This window comes from Orcinus orca, chromosome 4 (genome assembly GCF_937001465.1).
Source record: "Orcinus orca chromosome 4, mOrcOrc1.1, whole genome shotgun sequence".
Taxonomy (NCBI): domain Eukaryota; kingdom Metazoa; phylum Chordata; class Mammalia; order Artiodactyla; family Delphinidae; genus Orcinus; species Orcinus orca.
Window position 1 is genome coordinate 58,707,247 of NC_064562.1, and position 19,849 is coordinate 58,727,095.

The following is a 19,849-nucleotide window of genomic DNA, read 5'->3' on the forward strand; positions in this document are numbered from 1 at the left end:
ATCCACCGTGTGATCGGGAAACGTGTTCAAATGTGTCTCAGTTTTCGTCCCCTGGTATTTGGGTGCAACATTCCAGACGCTTTACTAACACTCTCCCCACTTGGAGAGTCAGTGCCTTTAACCTCCTGTTTGGCCCAGTTTGCAATTTCTGCGGAAAATGAACAGGAATAGGGAGAACCCATGAGAGACTAGCTGGAGGTGTCTGGACGGGCAAATTTAACTCTCATTTCCCAACAAGAATAGGAATTAACCAAAGGCTCAGCGTGCCATGCCAGAACCACACTAGGGCCTGAAGCAATCCTGTGGTGTTGCGGCCAGCTCAAAAGAAAGCGAGTTGAAGGAAGGAGCTCAGGGGCACTGTAATTCACAAACATGCAGAGTTATAAATGACAGCTATCGTCCAAAAACATATTGAAGTAAGGCTGCCAAGAGGACTTGAAAGTGGGGCAGAATTGTAGGAATCCGATTTCAGGAGGTAGACTGGAATTGCATGTAAAGCATAGGAAAAGAGGCAGAATGTCCACAATGATGAACTTGGCCAAAAATGGCGTATGCGTTTTTTCCCGAATATATTCAGGAAAAAATGCATACACACTTTTTGGCCAACCAAGCAAGCTTGCAAAGGAAATCTGCACTACAATGAAGTCTCACTGCGCCCCGGTCAAAAGGGCCATCTGAAAAAAGTGGAAAATCCAGAAAGGCAGGACAGGCCATGGAGAACTGGGAGCCTTGTCATGTTGATGGGTGGGATGTAAATTGCCAACAGCCACTCTGGAGAAGTGTATGGTGTTTCCTGAAACATCTACAAAACAAAGAAACAGAGCCTAGGGCACTTCCACTTATGGTCCTATAGCTTAGGGAAATTAAAATCAAAAAGACACAGCCACCCCAAAGTTTGGGACGGCTCTGTTTACAAGAACCTCGTTTACGGTACAAGTTCAATATCACAGAAAGCAAAAAATGGATAAAGAAGTTGTGGTACTTACGTACAATGCAATATCACTCTGCAATGAAATCTATGTCATCAGGCCCATAGCAGCATAATGAGTGGATTCAGGTACGATGATTCTAAGTGAAATAAGTCACACAGAAAAAGAAACATCATAAGATATCACTACTACACGGAATGTAAACTTGGCTACAAAGGAACTGAATTACAAAACAGAACAGGGTCTCAAATGTAGAAAACCAACTTATGCTTGCTTAAGGGGAAAGGTGAGTTGGGGTGCTGCATAAAACCAGAGATTGAAATTAGCACAGATACGGTTCCATAAGCCAAATATGTAATAGACAAGAGCTACTCCTTGCTCAACGAAGTGCACTCAACACCCCATATTAAACGCCTAAGAATATACCTGACTAGTAAGAATCTTAAAACCTATGCATTTATATGTCTCCGAAAGAGAATCAAGCATGTGTACAGCGGCATAAACGCAGCAGTGATAGGATTGGTGAGGTTCAGTGAGCAAATGCAGACCCTTTGAAGTCATATTGCATGGTACCCATTCCATGGGTCTCAACTCTCCAGGTTTAAGGGATTCTTCCTTCAGCTAAAACATGCATGTGGAACCCAGAGTATGATCCACCGTGTGATCGGGAATCGTGTTCAAATGTGTCTCAGTTTTGTCCCCTGGTACTCGGGTGCAACATTCCAGATGCTTTACTAACACTCTCCCCACTTGGAGAGTTAGTGCCTTTAACCTCATGTTTGGCCCAGTTTGCAGTTTCTGCAGAAAATGAACACGAATAGGAGAACCAATGAGAGACTAGCTGGAGGTGTCTGGATGGGCAAATTTAACTCTCATTTCCCACCAGGAAGAGGAATTAACCAAAGGCTCAGCGTGCCATGCCGGAACCACACTAGGGCCTGAAGCAATCCTTCAGTGTTGCGGCCAGCTCACAAGAAAGCGAGTTGAAGAAAGGAGCTCAGGGGCACTGTAATTCACAAACCTGCAGAGTTATAAATGACAGCTATCGTCCAAAAATATATTGAAGTAAGGCTGCCAAGAGGACTTGAAAGTGGGGCAGAATTGCAGGAAACCGATTTCAGGAGATAGACTGGAATGGCATGTAAAGCAAAGGAAAAGGGGCAGAACGTCCACAATGATGCACTTGGCCAAAAAGGGCGTATGTGTTTTTTCCTGAATATATTCAGGAGAAAATGAATACGACCTTTTTGGCCAACCAAACAACCTTGCAAAGGAAATCTGCACTACAATGAAGTCTCAGTGCCTCCCGGTCAAAAGGGCCATCTGAAAAAAGTGTAAAATCCAGAAAGGCAGGACAGGCCATGGAGAACTGGGAGCCTTGTCATGCTGATGGGCGGGATGTAAATTGCCAACAGCCACTCTGGAGAAGTGTATGGTGTTTCCTGAAACATCTACAAAACAAAGCAACAGAGCCTAGGGCACTTCCACTTATGGTCCCATAGCTTAGGGAAATTAAAATAAAAAAGACACAGCCACCCCAAAGTTTGGGATGGCTCCCTTTACAAGAACCTCGTTTATGGTACAAGTTCAATATCACAGAAAGCAAAAAATGGATAAAGTAGTTGTGGTACTTACGTAGAATGCAATATCACTCAGCAATGAAATCTATGTCATCAGGCCCATAGTAGCATAATGAGGGGATTCAGGTACGATGATTCTAAGTGAAATAAGTCACACAGAAAAAGAAACATCATAATATATGTCTAATACACGGAATGTAAACTTGGCTACACAGGAACTGAATTACAAACAGAACAGGGTCTCAAATGTAGTATACCAACTTATGCTTGCTTAAGGGGAAAGGTGAGTTGGGGTGCTGCATAAAACCAGAGATTGAAATTAGCACAGATACCGTTCCATAAGCCAAATATGTAATAGAAAAGAGCTACTGCTTGCTCAACGAAGTGGACTCAACACCCCATATTAAACGCGTAACAATATACCTGACTAGTAAGAATCTTAAAACCTATGGATTTATATGTCTCCGAAAGAGAATCAAGCGTGTGTACAGCGGCATAAACGCAGCAGTGATAGGATTGGTGAGGTACGGTGAGCAAATGCAGACCCTTTGAAGTCATATTGCCTGGTACCCATTCCATGGGTCTCAACTCTCCAGGTTTAAGGGATTCTACCTTCAGCTAAAACATGCATGTGGAACCCAGAGTATGATCCACCGTGTGATCGGGAAACGTGTTCAAATGTGTCTCAGTTTTCGTCCCCTGGTATTTGGGTGCAACATTCCAGACGCTTTACTAACACTCTCCCCACTTGGAGAGTCAGTGCCTTTAACCTCCTGTTTGGCCCAGTTTGCAATTTCTGCGGAAAATGAACAGGAATAGGGAGAACCCATGAGAGACTAGCTGGAGGTGTCTGGACGGGCAAATTTAACTCTCATTTCCCAACAAGAATAGGAATTAACCAAAGGCTCAGCGTGCCATGCCAGAACCACACTAGGGCCTGAAGCAATCCTGTGGTGTTGCGGCCAGCTCAAAAGAAAGCGAGTTGAAGGAAGGAGCTCAGGGGCACTGTAATTCACAAACATGCAGAGTTATAAATGACAGCTATCGTCCAAAAACATATTGAAGTAAGGCTGCCAAGAGGACTTGAAAGTGGGGCAGAATTGTAGGAATCCGATTTCAGGAGGTAGACTGGAATTGCATGTAAAGCATAGGAAAAGAGGCAGAATGTCCACAATGATGAACTTGGCCAAAAATGGCGTATGCGTTTTTTCCCGAATATATTCAGGAAAAAATGCATACACACTTTTTGGCCAACCAAGCAAGCTTGCAAAGGAAATCTGCACTACAATGAAGTCTCACTGCGCCCCGGTCAAAAGGGCCATCTGAAAAAAGTGGAAAATCCAGAAAGGCAGGACAGGCCATGGAGAACTGGGAGCCTTGTCATGTTGATGGGTGGGATGTAAATTGCCAACAGCCACTCTGGAGAAGTGTATGGTGTTTCCTGAAACATCTACAAAACAAAGAAACAGAGCCTAGGGCACTTCCACTTATGGTCCTATAGCTTAGGGAAATTAAAATCAAAAAGACACAGCCACCCCAAAGTTTGGGACGGCTCCCTTTACAAGAACCTCGTTTATGGTACAAGTTCAATATCACAGAAAGCAAAAAATGGATAAAGAAGTTGTGGTACTTACGTACAATGCAATATCACTCTGCAATGAAATCTATGTCATCAGGCCCATAGCAGCATAATGAGTGGATTCAGGTACGATGATTCTAAGTGAAATAAGTCACACAGAAAAAGAAACATCATAAGATATCACTACTACACGGAATGTAAACTTGGCTACAAAGGAACTGAATTACAAAACAGAACAGGGTCTCAAATGTAGAAAACCAACTTATGCTTGCTTAAGGGGAAAGGTGAGTTGGGGTGCTGCATAAAACCAGAGATTGAAATTAGCACAGATACGGTTCCATAAGCCAAATATGTAATAGACAAGAGCTACTCCTTGCTCAACGAAGTGCACTCAACACCCCATATTAAACGCCTAAGAATATACCTGACTAGTAAGAATCTTAAAACCTATGCATTTATATGTCTCCGAAAGAGAATCAAGCGTGTGTACAGCGGCATAAACACAGCAGTGATAGGACTGGTGAGGTTCGGTGAGCAAATGCAGACCCTTTGAAGTCATATTGCATGGTACCCATTCCATGGGTCTCAACTCTCCAGGTTTAAGGGATTCTTCCTTCAGCTAAAACATGCATGTGGATCCCAGAGTATGATCCACCGTGTGATCGGGAAACGTGTTCAAATGTGTCTCAGTTTTCGTCCCCTGGTACTCGGGTAGAACATTCCAGACGCTTTACTAATACTCTCCTCACTTGGAGAGTCAGTGCCTTTAACCTCCTGTTGGCGCAGTTTGCAATTTCTGCGGAAGATGAACATGAATAGGGAGAACCAATGAGAGACTAGCTGGAGGTGTCTGGACGGCCAAATTTACCTCTCATTTCCCAACAAGAAGAGGAATTAACCAAAGGCTCAGCGTGCCATTCCGGAACCACACTAGGGCCTGAAGCAAACCTGCGGTGTTGCGGCCAGCTCACAAGAAAACGAGTTGAAGAAAGGAGCTCAGGGGCACTGTCATTCACAAATCTGCAGAGTTATAAATGACAGCTATCGTCCAAAAATATATTGAAGTAAGGCTGCCAAGAGGACTTGAAAGCGGGGCAGAATTGCAGGAAACCGATTTCAGGAGGTACACGGGATTCGCTCTTAAAGCACAGGAAAAGAGACAGAACTTGGAAAATAATGCACTTGGCAAAAAAGGGCATATGTGTTTTATCCAGAGCTCTCATAACTGAGGGGAGGAGATTCCCAGCAGGCTCCAACTGCCACCTGAGGGCTCACATTGCCAAGGCAACATGAGCAAGCCAGGCAGGAGTTACCTCACAGCAGAGGTCCCACTTCACAGAAGGGTGAGAAACCCAGCCAACATCAGACTCTCACCAGAGGGCCCACATCACCAAGGGGATGGGAAACAGGCAGGATTGTCTTCACACCAGTGGGGCCACATCATCGAAAGGTGAGGTACTCAGCACATGTGTCCTCAAACCAGAGGACCCACATCACCAAGGGCCTCGGAGTGAGGCAGGCAGGAGTAGCCTCACAACACTGGGCCCATAGAATAAAAATGTGAGGAATCCAGCAGTTGGAACCTCCCAGCAGGCTGCCCAGAGAACCGAGGCTATAGGATCCAGGCCACAGTGAACTCACAGAAGAGGGCCCATGTCATGAAACTGAGCAACCCAGCCATTGGGACTTCAGAGCAGGAGGCCCACATCCCCATGGGGATGGAAATCTGGTAGGAGTGTCCTCGCACCACTGAGAACGTATCAGAAAAGTTTGGGCGACCAGCAGTTAGGGCCTGACGCCAGAGGACCCTCATCACCAAGGGAAGGAGGCTCCCAGCAGGCTCCAACTACCACCAGAGGGCTGACGTCGCCAAGGCGATGTGTGCCAACCAGGCACGAATGACCTCACAGCAGAGGGCCCACCTCAGAGAAGTGTGACGAACCCAGTCAGGATCAGACGCGCAGCAGAGGGGCCACATCACCAAATGGATTGGAACCAGGCAGGAGTGTCCTCACATGAGTAGGGCCACATCATCTAAAGGTGAGGAACCCAGAACCTGTGGCTTTAAACCATAGGACACCCATCACCAAGGGGCTGGGAGTGAGGCTGTCAGGAGGAGCCTCATAACAGAGGGCCCAAAAATAAGAAAGGTGAGGAATCCAGCAGTTGGAACCTCCCAGCAGGCGGCCCAGAGCACAGAGGCTAGGGGATCCAGGCCAGAGTGAACTAACACCAGACAGCCCACATCATGAAACTGTGAGCAACCCAGACATTGGGACCTCAGAGCAGAAGGCCCACATCCCCATGGTGATGGGAACATGACAGGAGTGTCCTGGCATCACTGGGCTCACATCAGAAAACGTGGGGTGCTCAGAAGTTCGGGCCTGACGCTAGAGGGCACTCATCACCGAGGGGAGGAGGCTCCCAGCAGGCTCCAGCTGCCACCAGAGGGCCAACGTCGCCAAGGCGATGTGTGCCAGCCCGGCAGGAGTGACCTCACAGCAGAGGGCCCACCTCACAGAAGGGTGAGGAACACAGCCAGGATCAGACTCTCACCAGAGGGCCCACATCACCAAGGGGATGGGAACCAGGCAGGAGTGTCCCCACACCAGTGGGACAACATCATCGAAAGGTGAGGATCCCAGCACATGTAGCCTCAAACCACAGGAACCACATCACCAAGGGGTTCGGAATGAGGCTGGCAGGACCGGCCTCACAACACAGGGTCCATAGAATATAAAAGTTGAGGAATCCAGCAGTTGGAACCTCCCAGCAAGTGGCCCAGAGCACCGAGGCTATGGGATCCAGGCCGCAGTGAACTCACAGCAGAGGGCCCACATCATGAACCTGTGAGCAGCCCAGCCATTGGGACCTCAGAACAGAAGGCCCACATCCCCATTGGGATGGGAACCTGGCAGGAGTGGCTTCGCACCACTTAGCACATATCAGAAAATGTTAGGAGTCCAGCAGTTAGGGCCTGACGCCAGGGGGCCCTCATAACTGAGGGGAGGAGACTCCCAGCAGGTTCCAACTGCCAACAGAGGGCCCACGTCGACAAGGTGGCATGCGCCAGCCAGGCAGTAGTGACCTCACAGCAGAGGGCCTATCTCACAGAAGGGTGAGGAACCGAGGCAGGATGAGACTCTCGCCAGAGGGCCCACAACACCAAGGGGATGGGAACCAGTCAGGACTGTCCTCCCACCAGTGGGGCCACATCATCGAAAGGTGAGGAACCCAGCACATGTGGCCTCATATCAGAGGACATACATCACAAAGGGGATGGGAGTGAGGCAGGTAGGAGTAGCCTAAAAACAGAGGGCCCAAAGAATAAAAAAGGTGAGGAATCCAGCATTTGGAACCTCCCAGCAGGCGGCCGAGAGCACAGAAGCTATGGGATGCAGGCAGGGGTGAACTAACACCAGAGAGCCCACATCATGAAACTGTGAGCAACCCAGGCGTTGGGACCTCAGAGCAGAAAGCCCACATCCCCATGGGGATGGGAACCTGACAGGAGTGTCCTGGCATCACTGGGCTCACATCAGAAAACGTGGGGAGCCCAGCAGTTAGGGCCTGATGCTAGAGGGCCATCATCACCGAGGGCAGGAGGCTCCCAGCAGGTTCCATGTGCCAACAGAGGGCCCACGTCGCCAAGGTGATGTGTGCAAGTCAGGCAGGATTGACCTCACAGCAGAGGGCCTACCTCACAGAAGAGTGAGGAACCCAGCCAGGATAAGACTGTCACCAGAAGGCCCACATCACCAAGGGGATGGGAACCAGGCAGGAGTGTCCTCACACCAGTGGGGCCACATCATTGTAAGTTGCGGAACCCAGCACATGTGGCCTCAAACCAGAGGACCCACATCACGAAGGGGTTGCGAGTGAGGCAGGCAGGAGGAGCATCACAACACAGGACCCATAGAATACAAAAGTTGAGGAATCGAGCAGTTGGAACCTCCCAGCAGGCGGCCCAGAGCACAGAGGATATGGCATCCACGCCAGAGTGAACTAACAGCAGAGAGCCCACATCATGAAACTGTGAACAACCCAGCCGTTGGGACCTCAAAGCAGAAGGCCCATATCCCAATGGAGATGTGAACCTGGATGGAGTGTCCTCGCACCACTGGGTGCACATCACAAACTGTGGGGAGCCCAGCCGTTAGGGCCTGACGCCAGAGGGCCCTCATCACCGAGGGGAGGAGGCTCCCAGCAGGCTCAAAGTGCCACATGAGGGCTCATGTCCACAAGGTGAGGTGAGCAAGCCAGGCAAGAGTTACTTGATAATAGAGGGCTCACTTCACAGATGGGTGAGGAACCCAGCCAGGATCAGACTCTCACCAGAGGGCCCACATCACAAAGGGGATGGGAACCAGTCAGGATTATCCTCACACCAGTGGGGCCTCATCATCTTAAGGTGAGGAACCCAGCACATGTGTCCTCAAACCAGAGGACCCACATCACCAAGGGCCTTGGAGTGAGGCAGGCAGGAGTAGCCTCACAACACAGGGCACATAATACAAAAAACGTGAGGATTCCAGCATTTAGACCTTCCAGCAGGCGGCCCAGAACACCGAGGCTATGGGATCCAGGCCACAGTGAACTCACAGCAGAGGGCCCACATCATAAAACTGTGAGCAACCCAGGCGTTGGGACCTCAGCGCAGAAGGCCCACATCCCCATGGGAATGGGAACCTGGCTGGAGTGTCCTCGCACCACTGGGCGCACATCAGAAAATGTGGGGAGCCCACCATTTAGGGCCTGACGCCAGAGGGCCGTCATCACCGAGAGGAGGAGGCACCCTGCACGCTCCAACTGCCACCAGAGGGCTCACGTCTCCAAGGTGACGTGTGCCAGCCAGGCAGGAGTGACCTCACAGCAGAGGGCCTACCTCACAGAACGTTGAGGAACCCAGCCAGGATTAGACTCTCGCCAGAGGGCCCACCTCACCAAGGGGATGGGAACCAGGCAGGAGTGTCCTCACACGAGTGGGGCCACATCATCGAAAGGTGAGGAACGCAGCACATGTGGCCTCAAGCCATAGGACAGTCATCACCAAGGGGCTGGCAGTGAGGCAGGCAGGAGGAGCCTCACAACAGAGGGCACATAGAATAAAATGTTGAGGAATCCAGCAGTTGGAACCTCCCAGCAGGCAGCTCAGAGCACCGATGATAAGGGATCCTTGCCGGAGTGAACTCACAGCAGAGGGCCCACATTATGGTACTGTGAGCAAGCCAGCCGTTTTGACCTCAGAGCAGAAGGCCCATATCCCCATGGGGATGGGAACCTGGCAAGAGTGTCCTCACTCACTTGGCGCACATCAGAAAATGTGAGGAGTCCAGAAGTTATGGCCTAAGGCAAGAGGGCCCTCATCACCAAGGGGAGGAGGATCCCAGCACACTCCAACTGCCACCAGAGGGCACACGTCGCCAAGGTGACGTGTGCCAGACAGGCATGATTGACCTCACAGCAGAGGGCCCACCTCACAGAAGGGTGAGGAACCCAGCCAGGATCAGACTCTCACCTGAGGGCCCACATCAGCAAGGGGATGGGAACCAGTCAGGACTGTCTTCCCTCCAGTGGGGCCACATCATCGAAAGGTGCGGAACCCAGCACATGTGGCCTCAAATCAGAGGACACATATCACAAAGGGAATGGGAGTGAGGCAGGCAGGAGTAGCCTGAAAACAGAGGGCCCAAAGAATAAGAAAGGTGAGGAATCCAGCAGTTGGAACCTCCCAGCAGGCGGCCGAGAGCACAGAAGCTATGGGATGCAGGCAGGAGTGAACTAACACCAGAGAGCCCACATCATGAAACTGTGAGCAACCCAGGCGTTGGGACCTCAGAGCAGAAGGCCCACATCCCAATGGGGATGTGAAACTGGCTGGAGTGTCCTCGCACCACTGGGTGCACATCACAAAATGTGGGGAGCCCAGCAGTTAGGGCCTGACGCCAGAGGGCCCTCATCACCAAGGGGAGGAGGCTCCCAGCAGGCTCCAAGTGCCACCAGAGGGCTCATGTCCACAAGGCGAGGTGAGCAAGCCAGGCAGGAGTGACCTCACAGCAGACGGCCCACCTCACAGATGGGTGAGGAACCCAGCCAGGATCAGACTCTCAACAGAGGGCCCACATCACCAAGGGGATGTGAACCAGGCAGGAGTCTCCTAAGACCATTGGTCCCACATCATCGAAAGGTGAGGAACCCAGCACATGTGGCCTCAAACCAGACGACACACATCACGAAGGGGCTGGGAGTGAGGCAGGCAGGAGGATCCTCACAACAGAGGGCCCAAAAAATTTAAAAAGTGAGGAATCCATCTGTTGGAACCTCCCAGCAGGCGGCCAAGAGCACAGAGGCTATGGGATCCAGGCCTTGTGAACTAACACCAGAGAGCCCACATCATGAAAATGTGAACAACCCAGCCGTTGGGACCTCAGAGCAGAAGGCCCACATCCCCAGGGAGATGGGATCCTAAGAGGATTACCCAAGCATCATTGGGCTCACTAAGAAAAGTTGGTGAGCCCAGCAGTTAGGGCCTGACCCAAGAGGGCCCTCATCACCAGTCGGAGGAGATTCCTAGCACGCTCCAACTGCCACCACACGGCTGACTTCACCAAGGCAATGTGTGCCAGCCATGCAAGAGTGACCTATCAGCAGAGGGTCTCCCTCACAGGTGGGTGAGGAACACAGCCAGGAACAGACTCTCACCAGGGGGTCCACATAACCACGTGGATGAGAACCAAGCAGGAGTGTCCTCACACTAGTGGGGCCACATCATCGAAAGGTGAGGAACCCAGCAAAGGTGGCCACAAACCAGGGGACCCACATCACCAAGGGGTTGAGAGTGAGGTAGGTGTCTGGACGGGCATATTTAACACTCATTTCCCACCAGGAAGAGGAATTAACCAAAGGCTCAGCGTGCCATGCCAGAACTACACTAGGGCCTGAAGCAATCCTGTGGTGTTGCGGCCAGTTCACAAGAAAGCGAGTAGAAGGAAGGAGCTCATGGGCCCTGTAATTCACAAACCTGCAGAGTTATAAATGACAGCTATCGTCCAAAAATATATGGAAGTAAGGCTGCCAAGAGGACTTGAAAGTGGGGCATAATTGCAGGAAACCGATTTCAGGAGGTAGACTGGAATTGCATGTAAAGCATAGGAAAAGAGGCAGAACGTCCACAATGATGAACTTGGCCAAAAAGGGCGTATGCGTTTTTTCCCGAATATATTCAGGAAAAAATGCATACGCACTTTTTGGCCAACCAAGCAAGCCTGCAAAGGAAATCTGCACTACAATGAAGTCTCACTGCGCCCCGGTCAAAAGGGCCATCTGAAAAAAGTGTAAAATCCAGAAAGGCAGGACAGGCCATGGAGAACTGGGAGCCTTGTCATGCTGATGGGTGGGATGTAAATTGCCAACAGCCACTCTGGAGAAGTGTATGGTGTTTCCTGAAACATCTACAAAACAAAGCAACAGAGCCTAGGGCACTTCCACTTATGGTCCCATAGCTTAGGGAAATTAAAATCAACAAGACACAGCCACCCCAAAGTTTGGGACGGCTCTGTTTACAAGAAACTCGTTTACGGTTCAAGTTCAATATCACAGAAAGCGAAAAATGGATAAAGAAGTTGTGGTACTTACGTACAATGCAATATCACTCAGCAATGAAATCTATGTCATCAGGCCCATAGTAGCATAATGAGTGGATTCAGGTACGATGATTCTAAGTGAAATATGTCACACAGAAAAAGAAACATCATAATATATGTCTAATACACGGAATGTAAACTTGGCTACACAGGAACTGAATTACAAACAGAACAGGGTCTCAATTGTAGTATACCAACTTATGCTTGCTTAAGGGGAAAGGTGAGTTGGGGTGCTGCATAAAACCAGAGATTGAAATTAGCACAGATACCGTTCCATAAGCCAAATATGTAATAGAAAAGAGCTACTGCTTGCTCAACGAAGTGGACTCAACACCCCATATTAAACGCGTAACAATATACCTGACTAGTAAGAATCTTAAAACCTATGGATTTATATGTCTCCGAAAGAGAATCAAGCGTGTGTACAGCGGCATAAACGCAGCAGTGATAGGATTGGTGAGGTACGGTGAGCAAATGCAGACCCTTTGAAGTCATATTGCCTGGTACCCATTCCATGGGTCTCAACTCTCCAGGTTTAAGGGATTCTACCTTCAGCTAAAACATGCATGTGGAACCCAGAGTATGATCCACCGTGTGATCGGGAAACGTGTTCAAATGTGTCTCAGTTTTCGTCCCCTGGTATTTGGGTGCAACATTCCAGACGCTTTACTAACACTCTCCCCACTTGGAGAGTCAGTGCCTTTAACCTCCTGTTTGGCCCAGTTTGCAATTTCTGCGGAAAATGAACAGGAATAGGGAGAACCCATGAGAGACTAGCTGGAGGTGTCTGGACGGGCAAATTTAACTCTCATTTCCCAACAAGAATAGGAATTAACCAAAGGCTCAGCGTGCCATGCCAGAACCACACTAGGGCCTGAAGCAATCCTGTGGTGTTGCGGCCAGCTCAAAAGAAAGCGAGTTGAAGGAAGGAGCTCAGGGGCACTGTAATTCACAAACATGCAGAGTTATAAATGACAGCTATCGTCCAAAAACATATTGAAGTAAGGCTGCCAAGAGGACTTGAAAGTGGGGCAGAATTGTAGGAATCCGATTTCAGGAGGTAGACTGGAATTGCATGTAAAGCATAGGAAAAGAGGCAGAATGTCCACAATGATGAACTTGGCCAAAAATGGCGTATGCGTTTTTTCCCGAATATATTCAGGAAAAAATGCATACACACTTTTTGGCCAACCAAGCAAGCTTGCAAAGGAAATCTGCACTACAATGAAGTCTCACTGCGCCCTGGTCAAAAGGGCCATCTGAAAAAAGTGGAAAATCCAGAAAGGCAGGACAGGCCATGGAGAACTGGGAGCCTTGTCATGTTGATGGGTGGGATGTAAATTGCCAACAGCCACTCTGGAGAAGTGTATGGTGTTTCCTGAAACATCTACAAAACAAAGAAACAGAGCCTAGGGCACTTCCACTTATGGTCCTATAGCTTAGGGAAATTAAAATCAAAAAGACACAGCCACCCCAAAGTTTGGGACGGCTCTGTTTACAAGAACCTCGTTTACGGTACAAGTTCAATATCACAGAAAGCAAAAAATGGATAAAGAAGTTGTGGTACTTACGTACAATGCAATATCACTCTGCAATGAAATCTATGTCATCAGGCCCATAGCAGCATAATGAGTGGATTCAGGTACGATGATTCTAAGTGAAATAAGTCACACAGAAAAAGAAACATCATAAGATATCACTACTACACGGAATGTAAACTTGGCTACAAAGGAACTGAATTACAAAACAGAACAGGGTCTCAAATGTAGAAAACCAACTTATGCTTGCTTAAGGGGAAAGGTGAGTTGGGGTGCTGCATAAAACCAGAGATTGAAATTAGCACAGATACGGTTCCATAAGCCAAATATGTAATAGACAAGAGCTACTCCTTGCTCAACGAAGTGCACTCAACACCCCATATTAAACGCCTAAGAATATACCTGACTAGTAAGAATCTTAAAACCTATGCATTTATATGTCTCCGAAAGAGAATCAAGCATGTGTACAGCGGCATAAACGCAGCAGTGATAGGATTGGTGAGGTTCAGTGAGCAAATGCAGACCCTTTGAAGTCATATTGCATGGTACCCATTCCATGGGTCTCAACTCTCCAGGTTTAAGGGATTCTTCCTTCAGCTAAAACATGCATGTGGAACCCAGAGTATGATCCACCGTGTGATCGGGAATCGTGTTCAAATGTGTCTCAGTTTTGTCCCCTGGTACTCGGGTGCAACATTCCAGATGCTTTACTAACACTCTCCCCACTTGGAGAGTTAGTGCCTTTAACCTCATGTTTGGCCCAGTTTGCAGTTTCTGCAGAAAATGAACACGAATAGGAGAACCAATGAGAGACTAGCTGGAGGTGTCTGGATGGGCAAATTTAACTCTCATTTCCCACCAGGAAGAGGAATTAACCAAAGGCTCAGCGTGCCATGCCGGAACCACACTAGGGCCTGAAGCAATCCTTCAGTGTTGCGGCCAGCTCACAAGAAAGCGAGTTGAAGAAAGGAGCTCAGGGGCACTGTAATTCACAAACCTGCAGAGTTATAAATGACAGCTATCGTCCAAAAATATATTGAAGTAAGGCTGCCAAGAGGACTTGAAAGTGGGGCAGAATTGCAGGAAACCGATTTCAGGAGATAGACTGGAATGGCATGTAAAGCAAAGGAAAAGGGGCAGAACGTCCACAATGATGCACTTGGCCAAAAAGGGCGTATGTGTTTTTTCCTGAATATATTCAGGAGAAAATGAATACGACCTTTTTGGCCAACCAAACAACCTTGCAAAGGAAATCTGCACTACAATGAAGTCTCAGTGCCTCCCGGTCAAAAGGGCCATCTGAAAAAAGTGTAAAATCCAGAAAGGCAGGACAGGCCATGGAGAACTGGGAGCCTTGTCATGCTGATGGGCGGGATGTAAATTGCCAACAGCCACTCTGGAGAAGTGTATGGTGTTTCCTGAAACATCTACAAAACAAAGCAACAGAGCCTAGGGCACTTCCACTTATGGTCCCATAGCTTAGGGAAATTAAAATAAAAAAGACACAGCCACCCCAAAGTTTGGGATGGCTCCCTTTACAAGAACCTCGTTTATGGTACAAGTTCAATATCACAGAAAGCAAAAAATGGATAAAGTAGTTGTGGTACTTACGTAGAATGCAATATCACTCAGCAATGAAATCTATGTCATCAGGCCCATAGTAGCATAATGAGGGGATTCAGGTACGATGATTCTAAGTGAAATAAGTCACACAGAAAAAGAAACATCATAATATATGTCTAATACACGGAATGTAAACTTGGCTACACAGGAACTGAATTACAAACAGAACAGGGTCTCAAATGTAGTATACCAACTTATGCTTGCTTAAGGGGAAAGGTGAGTTGGGGTGCTGCATAAAACCAGAGATTGAAATTAGCACAGATACCGTTCCATAAGCCAAATATGTAATAGACAAGAGCTACTCCTTGCTCCACGAAGTGGACTCAACACCCCATATTAAACGCGTAACAATATACCTGACTAGTAAGAATCTTAAAACCTATGGATTTATATGTCTCCGAAAGAGAATCAAGCGTGTGTACAGCGGCATAAACGCAGCAGTGATAGGATTGGTGAGGTTCGGTGAGCAAATGCAGACCCTTTGAAGTCATATTGCCTGGTACCCATTCCATGGGTCTCAACTCTCCAGGTTTAAGGGATTCTTCCTTCAGCTAAAACATGCATGTGGAACCCAGAGTATGATCCACCGTGTGATCGGGAAACGTGTTCAAATGTGTCTCAGTTTTCGTCCCCTGGTACTTGGGTGCAACATTCCAGACGCTTTACTAACACTCTCCCCACTTGGAGAGTCAGTGCCTTTAAACTCCTGTTTGGCCCAGTTTGCAATTTCTGCGGAAAATGAACAGGAATAGGGAGAACCAATGAGAGACTAGCTGGAGGTGTCTGGACGGGCAAATTTAACTCTCATTTCCCACCAGGAAGAGGAATTAACCAAAGGCTCAGCGTGCCGTGCCGGAACCACACTAGGGCCTGAAGCAATCTTGCAGTGTTGCGGCCAGCTCACAAGAAAGCGAGTTGAAGAAAGGAGCTCACGGGCACTGTAATTCACAAACCTGCAGAGTTATAAATGACAGCTATCGTCCAAAAATATATTGAAGTAAGGCTGCCAAGAGGACTTGAAAGCGGGGCAGAATTGCAGGAAACCGATTTCAGGAGATAGACTGGAATGGCATGTAGAGCATAGGAAAAGAGGCAGAACGTCCACAATGATGCACTTGGCCAAAAAGGGCGTATGCGTTTTCTCCTGAATATATTCAGGAAAAAACGCATACGCCCTTTTTGGCCAACCAAGCAACCTTGCAAAGGAAATCTGCACTACAATGAAGTCACACTGCCCCCCGGTTAAAAGGGCTATCTGAAAAAAGTGTAAAATCCAGAAAGGCAGGACAGGCCATGGAGAACTGGGAGCCTTGTTATGCTGATGGGCGGGATGTAAATTGCCAACAGCCACTCTGGAGAAGTGTATGGTGTTTCCTGAAACATCTAAAAAACAAAGCAACAGAACCTAGGGCACTTCCACTTATGGTCCTATAGCTTAGGGAAATTAAAATCAAAAAGACACAGCCACCCCAAAGTTTGGGACGGCTCTGTTTACAAGAACCTCGTTTACGGTACAAGTTCAATATCACAGAAAGCGAAAAATGGATAAAGAAGTTGTGGTACTTACGTACAATGCAATATCCCTCAGCAATGAAATCTATGTCAACAGGCTGGTAGCAGCATAATGAGTGGATTCAGGTACGATGATTCTAAGTGAAATAAGTCACAGAGAAAAAGAAACATCATAAGATATCACTACTACACGGAATGTAAACTTGGCTACACAGGAACTGAATTACAAAACAGAACAGGGTCTCAAATGTAGAAAACCAACTTATGCTTGCTTAAGGGGAAAGGTGAGTTGGGGTGCTGCATAAAACCAGAGATTGAAATTAGCACAGATACCGTTCCATAAGCCAAATTTGTAATAGACAAGAGCTACTCCTTGCTCAACGAAGTGGACTCAACACCCCATATTAAACGCCTAAGAATATACCTGACTAGTAAGAATCTTAAAACCTATGGATTTATATGTCTCCGAAAGAGAATCAAGCATGTGTACAGCGGCATAACCACAGCAGTGATAGGATTGGTGAGGTTCGGTGAGCAAATGCAGACCCTTTGAAGTCATATTGCATGGTACCCATTCAATAGGTCCCCACTCTCCAGGTTTAAGGGATTCTTCCTTCAGATAAAACATGCATGTGGAACCCAGAGTATGATCCACCGTGTGATCGGGAAACGTGTTCAAATGTGTCTCAGTTTTCATCCCCTGGTACTCGGGTGCAACATTCCAGACGCTTTACTAACACTCTCCCCACTTGGAGAGTCAGTGCCTTTAAATTCCTTTTTGGCCCAGTGTGCAATTTCTGCGGAAAATGATCAGGAATAGGGAGAACCAATGAGAGACTAGCTGGAGGTGTCTGGACAGGCAAATTTAACTCTCATTTCCCACCAGGAAGAGGAATTAACCAAAGGCAGAGAGTGCCGAGTCAGAACCACACTAGGGCCTGAAGCAATCCTGCGGTGTTGCAGCCAGCTCACAAGAAAGCGAGTTGAAGAAAGGAGCTCAGGGGCACTGTAATTCACAAACCTGCAGAGTTATAAATGACAGCTATCGTCCAAAAATATATTGAAGTAAGGCTGCCAAGAGAACTTGAAAGCGGGGCAGAATTGCAGGAATCCCATTTCAGGAGGTAGACTGGAATTGCATATAAAGCATAGGAAAAGAGGCAGAACGTCCACAATGCTGCACTTGGCCAAAAAGGGCGTATGCGTTTTTTCCTGAATATATTCAGGAAAAAACGCATACGCCCTTTTTGGCCAACCAAGCAAGCTTGCAAAGGAAATCTGCACTACAATGAAGTCTCACTGCCCCCCCGTTCAAAAGGGCCATCTGAAAAAAGTGTAAAATCCAGAAAGTCAGGACAGGCCATGGAGAACTGGGTGCCTTGTTATGCTGATGGGCGGGATGTAAATTGCCAACAGCCACTCTGGAGAAGTGTATGGTGTTTCCTGAAACATCTACAAAACAAAGCAACAGAACCTAGGGCACTTCCACTTATGGTCCTATAGCTTAGGGAAATTAAAATCAACAAGACACGGCCACCCCAAAGTTTGGGATGGCTCTGTTTACAAGAACCTCGTTTAAGGTAGAAGTTCAATATCGCAGAAAGCGAAAAATGGATAAAGAAGTTGTGGTACTTACGTACAATGCAATATCACTCAGCAATGAAATCTATGTCTTCAGGCCCGTAGCAGCATAATGAGTGGATTCAGGTACGATGATTCTAAGTGAAATAAGTCACAGAGAAAAAGAAACATCATAAGATATCACTACTACACGGAATGTAAACTTGGCTACACAGGAACTGAATTACAAAACAGAACAGGGTCTCAAATGTAGAAAACCAACTTATGCTTGCTTAAGGGGAAAGGTGAGTTGGGGTGCTGCATAAAACCAGAGATTGAAATTAGCACAGATACCGTTCCATAAGCCAAATATGTAATAGACAAGAGCTACTCCTTGCTCAACGAAGTGGACTCAACACCCCATATTAAACGCCTAAGAATATACCTGACTAGTAAGAATCTTAAAACCTATGGATTTATATGTCTCCGAAAGAGAATCAAGCATGTGTACAGCGGCATAACCACAGCAGTGATAGGATTGGTGAGGTTCGGTGAGCAAATGCAGACCCTTTGAAGTCATATTGCATGGTACCCATTCAATAGGTCCCCACTCTCCAGGTTTAAGGGATTCTTCCTTCAGATAAAACATGCATGTGGAACCCAGAGTATGATCCACCGTGTGATCGGGAAACGTGTTCAAATGTGTCTCAGTTTTCATCCCCTGGTACTCGGGTGCAACATTCCAGACGCTTTACTAACACTCTCCCCACTTGGAGAGTCAGTGCCTTTAAATTCCTTTTTGGCCCAGTGTGCAATTTCTGCGGAAAATGATCAGGAATAGGGAGAACCAATGAGAGACTAGCTGGAGGTGTCTGGACAGGCAAATTTAACTCTCATTTCCCACCAGGAAGAGGAATTAACCAAAGGCAGAGAGTGCCGAGTCAGAACCACACTAGGGACTGAAGCAATCCTGCGGTGTTGCGGCCAGCTCACAAGAAAGCGAGTTGAAGAAAGGAGCTCAGGGGCACTGTAATTCACAAACCTGCAGAGTTATAAATGACAGCTATCGTCCAAAAATATATTGAAGTAAGGCTGCCAAGAGGACTTGAAAGCGGGGCAGAATTGCAGGAATCCCATTTCAGGAGGTAGACTGGAATTGCATATAAAGCATAGGAAAAGAGGCAGAACGTCCACAATGCTGCACTTGGCCAAAAAGGGCGTATGCGTTTTTTCCTGAATATATTCAGGAAAAAACGCATACGCCCTTTTTGGCCAACCAAGCAAGCTTGCAAAGGAAATCTGCACTACAATGAAGTCACACTGCCCCCCGGTCAAAAGGGCTATCTGAAAAAAGTGTAAAATCCAGAAAGGCAGGACAGGCCATGGAGAACTGGGAGCCTTGTTATGCTGATGGGCGGGATGTAAATTGCCAACAGCCACTCTGGAGAAGTGTATGGTGTTTCCTGAAACATCTAAAAAACAAAGCAACAGAACCTAGGGCACTTCCACTTATGGTCCTATAGCTTAGGGAAATTAAAATCAAAAAGACACAGCCACCCCAAAGTTTGGGACGGCTCTGTTTACAAGAACCTCGTTTACGGTACAAGTTCAATATCACAGAAAGCGAAAAATGGATAAAGAAGTTGTGGTACTTACGTACAATGCAATATCCCTCAGCAATGAAATCTATGTCATCAGGCTGGTAGCAGCATAATGAGTGGATTCAGGTACGATGATTCTAAGTGAAATAAGTCACAGAGAAAAAGAAACATCATAAGATATCACTACTACACGGAATGTAAACTTGGCTACACAGGAACTGAATTACAAAACAGAACAGGGTCTCAAATGTAGAAAACCAACTTATGCTTGCTTAAGGGGAAAG